General features: G+C 52.4%; 1 pseudogene; it reads left to right on the top strand.

The window, feature by feature from the left end:
* The first annotated feature begins 6400 nt into the window (after window positions 1–6400).
* Window positions 6401–11055, top strand: LOC120849155 (annotated as a pseudogene).
* Window positions 11056–11938: the final 883 nt, after the last annotated feature.

The raw sequence follows: 11938 nt of genomic DNA, 5'->3' as shown, positions 1-11938 counted from the left end.
CACAACAATGAATGGCGCGACTTTTCCCAGGATGGAGGGGCTTTAGGTTTAGCTTGTGAGGTACACCAAATGAGCTACGCTTAGAGTATCGGCACTTGTCCTCCCGATATTGTTGTGGGCGCTGCCATCTTGTTCGTTAGTAACAAATCAAACGCAACGGCTGATCGTCATGATTCAAAAGTGCGACTTCCTCAGCATTCGGTGTCAGGTAGCTCACGTAATATTGCTTTGCTTTTTCTCGAACTGTTTAAACATTTGTGGAGGACGGAAAAGCGTTTCCTGTGATTTCAAATAAAGCTTCAGATAACTGACAACCATTATTCTAAGCACCAAGATGTGTATGAAGCGTAGCTTATTTAGTGGCTCTAGTTTATCCCGACCGTATAGGCAAAGAAAGAGAACGAACAGCTTAACCTCGTGCTCTTTGCGATGCTTCAGTGGCTTCATCAGCCCGTAGCGTTTGCTGCGCTCTGAACTAAGTATCTCACAAGCTAAACCAACAAAAATTGCTTAACACGCCCTAATAAAAAAAAAAAATGCGGGTTTATTTTGAGATCTTTTGACGTGCAACCGAAATCTCAGATTGGCCCCCGTCGGATTGTGGGCACCTCGGCCGATATTTAAATCCGAAAAATATAGATTCATGGGCCAGCGCGTTAGCTCAGAGACACCGAGACGATTTAATGTTTTGTGTTTTGTTTTATTATCATTGCTACTTAAGAGCCACCGAGGTGGTTTTTGAAACAAAATATAGTCGAATCATTCCGACAAGCATAGTTTGATTGCGAAAATAATTTTTGGAAGTGATAAAAACATTAAAATGTTTTCGCATCCGTGGCGGAATCTGAAATGGCAGAATGCATTTCATGGCGCCCATTTCATTTGGATCGCGACCGGCATGTGAACCGACGCACAGTAGAACGCGCGAAAAGGAGCCGTGGTGCACCCGCAGTCTCGCGCTTGTTGTTCTGACATCTCTGGCTCGCTCACTGCGAGCATCCAGGCATCTGACACCATGACATCTGGTGCTTTTTCTGTCTTTCCCGTGGCGTTCCAAGCGGCACACGACGAAAAATGCACATCAAGCTCTTCTTGAACACGTGTCGCCATCTGTATATTATAATAAGAAACAACAATTTGCCGTAACTAATTGGGAAAAGTTTCAGGTCTTATAACATTATTAACGTGTAATCTATCAATATGGAAGTTCTGGAAATTGTAATATCGAAGGATGCTTCATAATTTAATGTCTCGTTATTTCGATTAGTTGACGTGATTCCGTTTTTACAGCGCCATAAAAGAATACAATTTTAAACTTTATTTTTTATTTTAAAATATACATCATCTGTACAGTTTGTTGCTTACTTTTTTACTTTATTACATCCAACCAAACGCTCACGTAAAATATCGTGGACAATGGGACGTTATAACTCGAGAAATAAATTTTTCAATATTAGAGACTATGGTCTATTAAAAGCTAAATAATTAACTAAGCACTAAAAATAATCGTAATATCGGGACATTAAAGTATCGTTGAAAAACAGCTCTTTAATTTGACATTAACTTTATAGATGTAAGATACATAGAAAGAAAGTAATAAGCCATCAAAAAAGCATGAAAACGTCATGCACGGTGGGTTGCACCTTAAAGGGAGCTGCTCCGGTCCCAACACTACCCCGTATTCTAGTACACTGTACTTTAAAGGGGTCATAAAATGATTTTCCTACTTCTTCCTCCTTAGCTTTAATCCTCAACTCAAATGCGAATTGTGTACTCACGTCGTCGTGACATTCTCCGGCGCCGGTGCGATGACTCCTAGCTTGAACCGTGCTTTTTATGCACACCATAGAACTTGTCATTCCCCGGTGACGATAAGTTCCGTCAGGGCACTCATTGGCCACGAACGCGAATCCAAATATTCGTCCACGGATTGATTGTTGACGAGCGCATACGTCCGAGTGACTCAGTTCTCGTGTCCAATGCGTGAGCTGGGCTCGGCTGACGTCAGGTTGGCACCGCTGACGCGCTTTGGGAACCGTGGATGCATCATAGTGAAAAGGCGGTGAGCTTTCGAAGGAAAGAAGGTACAAAATAGTCCGCTATATTTTCAAATGTTCGTACCGAAAAGCTGGCTTCTGACTTTTTACCCTCTTTCTTTTGGGCAACTAAACGATATGCGATTAGTAAAGTCCCAATTTAAAATCAAAATCATTCATCCCAGCCCAAAATTCGTGTCATGGCCTCTTTAACTATGCCAGTACTCTTTGTGCCAGGCGAAGCTCCCTCAAAATGTCGTCGCCGCACCACTCATTGCGAACACTTGAGGGAGCTATATTAATAGGGTTCAGCATCATCATCATTATTAGACGTGATTAGCGTCGTCAGCTTTCGCGCAGTTTGCGAGGTTTGTGATCGGCATTCGGTATGGTCTGAGTTCGCTTCGCCACATATTTTCGCCCTGTATTTTCAAAAACCTTACCGCCGTGTGCCGTTTTTTCTAAAAATTTTTTCAACATAACGCATTGTAAACGGTGAATTCTTGCCGACAAATCCCGAAATAAAAAAAATAAAAAAATCTCCACAAATAACCCTTCCCCGCACACGCGCGCGCGCGCGCGCGCACACACACACACACACACACACACACACACACACACACACACACACACACACACACACACACACACACACACACACACACACACACACACACACACACACACACACACACACACACACACACACACACACACACACACACACACACACACACACACACACACACACACACACACACACACACACACACACACACACACACACACACACACACACACACACACACACACACACACACACACACACACACACACACACACACACACACACACACACACACACACACACACACACACACACACACACACACACACACACACACACACACACACACACACACACACACACACACACACACACACACACACACACACACACACACACACACACACACACACACACACACACACACACACACACACACACACACACACACACACACACACACACACACACACACACACACACACACACACACACACACACACACACACACACACACACACACACACACACACACACACACACACGCACACACACACACACACATAGCCCATCGGGTTGAATCAAAGCAGGGTATTCGAGAAAATTTCTCTTACACCGTAGTTCATTGTTCAATAAAATAGTCTAAAGAGCGCGAAATAAACATAAACGACGCGAGCAGGAGCTTTTGATTCACGCGCCAACTTCTCCGACTTCCCATAGCTCACCAGGATAACTGTGTTCGCTCCCTCTTTTAGTGCTAGCTCCGTAAAGAAAACGCTTTAGGCGCGGAGCACTGTTGAGGCCACGCGTCGTCTGTTACGGGCCGACTTCTTTTTCTCCTGATTAAAAGTTTGCGTTCAAACTTAGACAAAACTTCATTCTTTAGGTTTTTAACCCACCGAGGAATAACAGTATAATATATCATTTTCTTGCCAGAGCCTGCCAAATAAAAGGAAAGAACCGAAATTTGAATGTCGATCCCATGCATTCCACAGGGCCATAAGAGCGTGAAGGAATGAGAATGGCGGCCTTTCCCGCTCAGCTGGGAGCAGCCGGGACGCGCATGCGCTCGCGCCTCTCGCCCTGCGCCGCCGGTTGTTTCGCTCACGCGGAAGGGGGCCGTTACGGCGGCGAGATCATAAATTGGTCAAACTCTCCCCTATACGGCTCTGAACTAGTGAGGCTCTAAGTTGTTGTTGTTTACGGTTTTAAGGGCGCAAGAGCAACAATGGCCATACTGCACCAAACAAAGAAGGTGGGTCAATAAAAAAAGGCGAGTTGAATTAAAATATGGGGGAATAGTTCTATAATTTGTTTAAAAATCCAATATTTTCAAGAAAATCAAAAAGACATTTGAATGAAATCAGTGATCGCTCACCAAGTAGCAAGGCAGGGTGAAATGAAATGCGATATTCGAAAATATCAGGAAAAAAGAATTTGTGCTGCTGCCGAAGACCAAAATAAAGAAATAAACGATGAAGAACAGTGAAAGCTTCACCACAGCGCTCACAGGATGGAGGCTCTCCACCAGTAAGATGTGTGAGGTAGGTGTGGCGAATTCTGAGGCGGCATAGGAGGACCTCGTGGAATCTATTTTTGTGAAAAGATGTTTCCCAAATACCAAGATCTGGCTGGATGGTGTGAAGCTTATTTTTAACTTCTGAATCCCACTCGGAGTGCCACGATCGCAAGACTGCAAGTCTTGTAGGCATTTTGAAGTCTTAGTGAGGGATGAGTACATGTGACACCAGAAGGTTTTGTGAAGAGACGGCCAGTTTACCTGCAGCCTCATTGCCAGCAATGCCCACGTGGATAGGAATCCAGCAAAACCTAATATCGTGCCCATCCTGTAGGCCCTGCTGCACCTTAACACGCACAGTTAGGGTCAGCCGATTCTTTGTTGATGAAACAGAACAAACAGCCTTAACAACACTCTGGGAATCTACAAAGATTATGGCTTTCTTTGTTTTACTCTGAACTATATAGTGAAGTGCCATCATGACCCCGTAAAGCTCGGCAGTAAAAATACTGGCAAGATTGTTTAGACGAGTGACTTTGGAGAAACGAGAAGAGTATACAGCCGCACCAACAAACATTGACGACTTTGCGCCATCGGTGTAAAAATGATTATAATCTTTGTATTTTTCCTCCAATGCAAAGAATTTCTGCTTTAAAATTAAAGGTGAGACTCTTTGCTTCCTGAATTTTGTGAAGCACCCGTCACAAAAAATGGGTTTGACATTCCATGGGGCAGTACAGTATGAACTATCCAAGAGGTTAAAATCACGAGTCAGATTGAGGGAGGAGCGAAGACTCTCGACACGAAGACTCAAAGGCCGCGCAACAGTTGGCTTATGATTAAAGAGGCGAGAAAACCTAGAGTTTGTGGGAAGCCGAGGACGACGGCGCGCGAGGGGGCAGGAGCGGTGGCCGGCGGCCCGGTGCGCGTGACAGAGTGCACGAGAGATTCCGCCAGGCACTGGGGCAAGACACGGACGAGGACTGCAACGGCAAGGCACAGCGACCAGCCGAAACAGTAAAGTGATTTGAATTCATTCTTGCTCGTGTGACTTCTTGGGAGGGCGGACCAGGCAGGGACCGATTGGGCAGCAGTATAGTAGAGCGACCCACACAACTGGCACCCAACGTGGGGCCCGATTGGTCTGCTGCTTGTTCTGTTCGTCCCGGGGAGTCGCACAGATCTATTGAGCGTTCAGCGTGGTGTAGAAGGGTAAACGCTAACGATGCCCCTAAAGACGAGGTCGACCCCCAATAGGGACGAGGACGACTCGTCTGAGAGCGGAACTCAGGAACCGACTGACGCTGCGGGGGCCGGAGAAGGCTCTAGTACGCGAGCATCTCCAGATGCTGGGATTTTACCACCAGCTCCAGCTGGAGGCGCGGCAGACGTCGGCGAGTTTATGCGCGCCATGACGGCGATGATGGAGACGTTCTCGCGACAAATCGTGACGACTCCAGGAGTCGCGAGTGCCACGCCTATGTCTCTGCCCCGACCGCGGTTGTCCGTACCGACGCCGACCTACGCGGGATATTCCGACGGGAAATCGGTCCACGATTTCTTACAGGACGGCCTTGGTGCAGATCGTGCCAATCGCGTTAACGGGCGACGCGTCGCGCTGGAGACGGTTGCAACGACCGTTTCTATCGATGGCGGACTTCCGGACGCGGTTTAGGGAGGAATTTTTGCCCCCTGATTACGAGATGCGGATTAGGGACGAACTAGCTAATCGCACTCAGCACCCCGACGAGAGCCTCGTGGAGTACGTTCGCGCGCTCCAGGAGCTCTACTCGAGGGCCGAACCATCCGCGTCTGACGCAGAGAAGGTAGCTAGAGCGATACGGCAATGTCACCCTAGATTCCAAGCCTATCTGCGCGGACGGGATTTCGCGGATCTGGAGGCACTTGCCAGAGAGGCGCGAACGGTCCAAGCGGGCTTGCTCGCTGAGCTGCAGTACCGCCCCCCTCCGAGGGCCGAGGAGTCCCTAGAGCCAAGATGCGCGTGGGCAGGATGCGCCGCAGACACTCACATTGAGTCGCGGACAGCGTATACGGCCGTTGCGGAGCGCGGTCACGGGGTAACTATAACGCCCCGGGCTTTGGACCCCTTCGCTTACGAGCAAAGGCGCAGGGCAGCCAACGCAAACTCGGCCCGAGTGCAGACCCGTGGGGGTGGCGCAGTGGTCAACCACCGCAGAGGCGCGACTGGTCACGACAGTCGCGGGAATCATGACTCACCGCGGTTTGCCACAGATGAAGTGTCGCGTGAGAGTAACGATGGACAGGTTGCGCGTAACGACCGGCCACAAGTCAGGTGTTACAACTGTCACCGTCTTGGGCACATCAGGCTGCATTGCACGTGGGTAGCGTCTGGTTCTCAGGGTTCCCAGGGAAACGCCAGAGGCCGGCGCCACTAATCAGGTCCTCTGAGTCGAGGTTGCCGGCCGCTGCCGAGGCCCAGTATCAGTGTGCCGACAGGGCGGAAATTGTGGCCGGCGACCGCGTGGCGATGGCCCCGTCGGCGTGTCGGGCTCAGAGCACGACACCTGAGAAGGGCCCGTACGTGCGTGTAGAGATCGGTGGTAGAGAATATTCGGCACTAATTGACACCGGTTCTACCCTTTCTCTAATTGGCGATAATGTGTACGAGGACTGCCGTAACAGGAACCTTTGCGCGCGGGAACTTGTAACTCCGCTGCGTTTAGCGACAGGATTGGCCGAAGCGCAAAGGGGCGATCCGCCTTCACCTTGGCCTTGACGGCAGACGAAGGAGGCAACGTTTCGTTTACTTGCCCGGTATGTCGATTCCTGTTATTTTGGGGCAGGACTTCGTCTGTCGTGAGGGCATAATCCTGGACTTGAGGAACAACGGGTATCGTTATCATGCGTTTTCTCCTCTTATTCCCTTTGTTGCCCCATCATCTCTGGGGCAGGGAATGGAACGTTCGCTCGCTGCGTCACACCAGGAGCAGGTATTAGCTGCGCGAGTCGTGCCCGGGAACGTCGAAATGATAATTGCGTCTTTCGATGGGCCCGCCGACCAACGGCGGATGCTAGCGAACGCCTTGTCCCAACACGCAGCTATGTTTACCGAGAGACCGGGGCTTACGACTGTTTTACAACATAGGATAGATACAGGAGAGGCCAGGCCGTGGGGGTGTAATCCTAGACCACTAAGCGTACATAAACGGGCCCTCCTAGACGCGGCTCTCGACGAGATGCTGGACACAGGGGCGGTGCGGCCATCGCAGAGTCCCTGGGCGTTTCCAGTAGTTTTGGCGCCAAAGAAAGACGGCACCGCGCGCCTTTGCGTTGATTACCGAAGACTTAATGAGGTCACTAGAAGGGACGCGTATCCTTTTCCCTCTATTGAGTCTATAATGTATTCGCTTGGAGGCGCGAGGGTTTTCACCACGCTGGATTGTAGCAGGGGCTTTCTCCAGATCCAGGTGGCGCCAGACGATGTCCAAAAGACGGCGTTCACCTGTTACAGGGGGTCATTTGAGTTAACGCGTCTTCCGTTTGGGTTGTCGAACTCGCCGTCGAGTTTCCAACGGCTCATGGACATCGTGCTGGCGATGCGAAATTTAACTTCGCCATGGCCTACATGGATGACGTTTGGTATTCTCAAAGTCGTTCAAAGAGCACCTAACTCATCTCAAGATCGTCTTAAGGCGAATGAGTGAGGCCGGTCTAACAATTAATCCAAAAAAGGTGCAACTGGCCGCGTCAAAGGTAAATCTTTTGGGCTTTGTCGTAGACAATGGTACCTTGAAGCCGAACGATGAGAAATTGAGGGCCATTCTCGATTATCCACCACCGCACGATGTAAAGAGCCTTCAAAGGTTTCTGGGGATGGTTGGCTTTTACCGGCAGTTCATCCCGATGTGCGCGGAGCTGGCGCGGCCATTGAATTTGCTGCTCCGGAAAGGCTCGAGGTGGGTCTGGGGTCCAGAGCAGGGTGCTGCCTTCTCATCTCTCGCGAGGGCAATAGCAAGCACCGCTAGCCTTCGGTTACCAGATCTTAATCGGCATTTTGTTGTGCAGACAGATGCGAGCGACTACGGTGTCGGAGCAGTATTGCTACAGGAGCACGATGGACAGTTGCGCCCTGTGGCATTCGCTAGTCGAACGCTCACACCGTCGGAACGCAACTACAGCGTGACGGAAAAGGAGGGGTTGGCCGTTATGTTTGCTCTGAAGAAGTTCGACCTCTATTTAGACGGTACGACTTTCGTTATTCAGACTGATCACGCAGCACTTACCTGGATTCAGAGGCTAAAAGAGCCCGCGGGAAGGCTGGCCCGCTGGGTACTAACCTTGCAGCGCTACTCGTACACGGTTGAGTACCGAAAGGGATCGACCAACAAGGTCGCGGATGCGCTCTCTCGGGCGCCCCAGGATGGTGGTTGGGAGGAGGTGACGCAACCAGAGTGTAACGAGAAGCGCGGGAAGAACAGGAGAATGTCTCCGGATGCAGGGGTGAGGTCCCTCACGGACGGTTGGGAGGAGGCGAAGCAACCGGCACTCGTAGCAGCCTTAGCGCGCGGCACGAAAGCGCAAAGGATCGTCGCTTGGGGTGAAGTGGTCAGCAAGGAAGAGCTTGTCGAGGCCCAGAAAGCAGATGGTTTTTGCCAGCGGGTGTTGGGTAAACTGGCTGAAATTGCGGTCGACACCGGGAAGGCTGGCGGTCGAGTTAATGATCAATTTGATTCATATCTGCTGGGCGAAGACGGCTTATTGCTTCGCTACATCCCAACGATCGATGAAGGGGAGAGTAATGAGTCTCCCTTCAGGGTGGTGATTCCCAGGAAGCTACGGAAGAGGTTTATCGGGTACTTCCACGACTCGGCTCTGGCAGGTCATGGCAGTGGCAGCAAGACTTTTCATAAGTTATGCCACGCCGCGGCCTGGCCGGGGATGAGGCAAGACGCACTCCGATACGCCCGCAGCTGTCCAGCCTGCCAGAAAGCGAAGCCCAGAGGGGGCAAGCCTCCGGGCTTGATGCAGTCAGTGGAGAGTCACTACCCGTGGGAGATCGTCGCTTGCGACATCATCGGCCCACTGCCGAGAAGTCCGCGGGGAAACCAGTACCTCTTGGTTATTACCGATCATTTCTCAAAGTGGGCAGAGCTGTACCCACTGAGGAAGCTGGTTTCAGAGCGGATCTGGGAAAAGTTACTGGATACTTTCCTACGCTTCGGCACACCCAGGTGTCTCATTAGTGATAACGCTAGTTATTTTACTAGTAAAGTGTTCGTGGACTCCTGCTTGGCGCTGAACATAAAGCACAAGAGGACAACACCGTTCCATCCCCAAGCCAATATCACTGAGCGTGTGGATCGGAATATCAAAAGCATGCTGATCGCGCTAACGGAGAGACACCGAGACTGGGATGAGCACATCGCTGAGATGGGTTTTGCCATCCGGAATACTGTGAACAGATCGACTGGTTTCACGCCAGCGTTTCTGAACCTGGGTAAAGAGATCCCGTCTCCGCTGGAGAACGAGTTACGGAGCAACCAAGGAACACCAGGACGCCCGCTCTCTAGGTATGCGGAACAGCTAACGAACCGCTTGTCTGGGGCGCTGCACGATGCTAGAGAGAATCTTGATGCCGCAAGGATCGAGCAAGCGGCGCAGTATGACAGGAGCCATAGGCACTTAGAATTCAAGGTTGGTGACTTGGTCCTGAGAAGAACCCACCCTCTGAGTAACGCAGCTAGCGGTTTCACCGCATCGCTTGCTCACAGATGGGAAGGGCCCTATGAGGTAAAGACGCGAATGTCACGGCTTACTTATAAACTCACTCGGTGTGATACAAATGAGGAGTCGGGTCCAGTTCACATCGCGGACTTGAAGGGGTATTACCGTCGCGATGGGGAACATAGTGAATGAAAACTACCGCCGCCGCCACATTCGGCCACAGAAAGTGATGATTTTCCGGTGTCTGACAGTGTTCTTTCTACACAAGATACCTCCTTGGAGAAACCGTACCAGGGGACCATACCCAGGAGGCCCACCGGACGGGCCAGGCCCCGGGGCGGCTGGACCCCAGTGGTCCGGTCGACCAAACCCTCGGGGCGGCCGCCCAGGGAGGCGTCAACACCGGGGATGGCCGAACGGCGGAGCGGGCCAGCGCCGCCCGGGCTCCGCAGGTACCGCGAGCCCGGCAGCCGGCAGGCCTGCGCGGCACGGGGCAGGGCCGTCCGCAGCAACATCGCGGCACCAGGCAGGGCCGTTCGCGACGGAGCCACCGCACCACGGAGCGGGTCCGCCTACGACCGGGGGACCTGCCTGGAGTCGGCCCCCCTGCCACACCGTGGCCACGTGGACGGCGTGGGAGGAAGGAGGAGCGGTCCACTTCGTTTCCCGCCGGCGTTGGAAGCATCAACCCAGACCAACGCCTGGCCAGCCCGACCACCAAGTCCCACTCCCGTTCCGTGGCCACACGCAGCCGGCGGCGCCACGGGTCTCGGGAGCGCCTGACACCTGCTGGCTGTGCGGGGTCCCCATAATACATCTGGAAACCCACGAAGCAGGTCGACTCCATGCTGACCTGCTGGAGGCACAGCCCCTCCCGGACCACGTGGCGGCAGCGGTCCAGACCCTGAGGGCAAGCCGCCCGGACCTCCTGGCTCCCGCTGCCTTGGCCTCCGTTCAACCAGCCCGGCCTCCCGAAAACCGTGCCACCGCACCGGCTGCCGCAGCCGCCGCCATCGAACCCGCCACCACGACGGCCCCCACAACACCGGCCGCCACCACATCCTGCGGGCCAAGTCATCGGGCCAGCGCCGTGTACCAGCCCCCTCCGTCCCCCTCGACTTCCGACGACGCCATCATGGCCGAGGTAGAACAACTCCTCGGCCAAAACCAGTGAGCGCCCGGGGCCCCCCCGAAGACCGGGCCTTGAGGGGGGGGGGAAGTGTGGGAAGCCGAGGAGGACGACGGCGCGCGAGGGGGCAGGAGCGGTGGCCGGCGGCCCGGTGCGCGTGACAGAGTGCACGAGAGATTCCGCCAGGCACTGGGGCAAGACACGGACGAGGACTGCAACGGCAAGGCACAGCGACCAGCCGAAACAGTAAAGTGATTTGAATTCATTCTTGCTCGTGTGACTTCTTGGGAGGGCGGACCAGGCAGGGACCGATTGGGCAGCAGTATAGTAGAGCGACCCACAAGTTTTGAATACAACTATAAGTGGGGGAGCTGGGGTTCGACAAAATTTTGTAAGCATAGGTGAGGCTAAGCAGCTGTCGCCTTTCTTCAAGCGACATTTCATGACAGTCAACATACAAGCTAAGTACAGGAGCGTTGCAAGTGCGCTGAACAAACAGAGCGCTACCGCGGCGGGCAGAATAAGAATCGGGCAGCCATTCCCATTCCCTGGCTTTATTCTACTTCCTCTTCTTCGTCCCCGCCGCTATAAACGGTGGTCACGCGCAAACATAAAATCTACATCACTACATCACTTCCCCCGAGAAGCAAAACAATAAACAGAGCGAAACGCTTTTCAGGAGCACACGTAGTCCCTGAGTCTTGTAGGAGGGTACCTTGTACGGACCGGTCGTGCTGTTCCGGATAGATCAGGGCCAGAGGCTTCAACGAATCGCTGGTTTTTTTCGTCCTCCTCCACGTCGAAATGTTGTTCAACTTCCGGAGTCGGACGTGGTCCTTCACTGGATCTTTGAGCTTCGTTGGGTTGCAGGTCTCGTTTCTCCCCCACGTCGATGTGTTGTTCAGCTTCCTGGTGAGGGTGAGCGTGACGCGTATTCATGGCGTTTTCTTCCTCAGCATCATCCGCATTGATCAATTCAT

This window comes from Ixodes scapularis, unplaced genomic scaffold (genome assembly GCF_016920785.2).
Source record: "Ixodes scapularis isolate PalLabHiFi unplaced genomic scaffold, ASM1692078v2 PGA_scaffold1__304_contigs__length_218370807, whole genome shotgun sequence".
In the NCBI taxonomy this organism is placed as follows: domain Eukaryota; kingdom Metazoa; phylum Arthropoda; class Arachnida; order Ixodida; family Ixodidae; genus Ixodes; species Ixodes scapularis.
The sequence above is the reverse complement of the archived record's forward strand: the minus strand, read 5'-3'. Positions and strand labels throughout refer to the sequence as shown.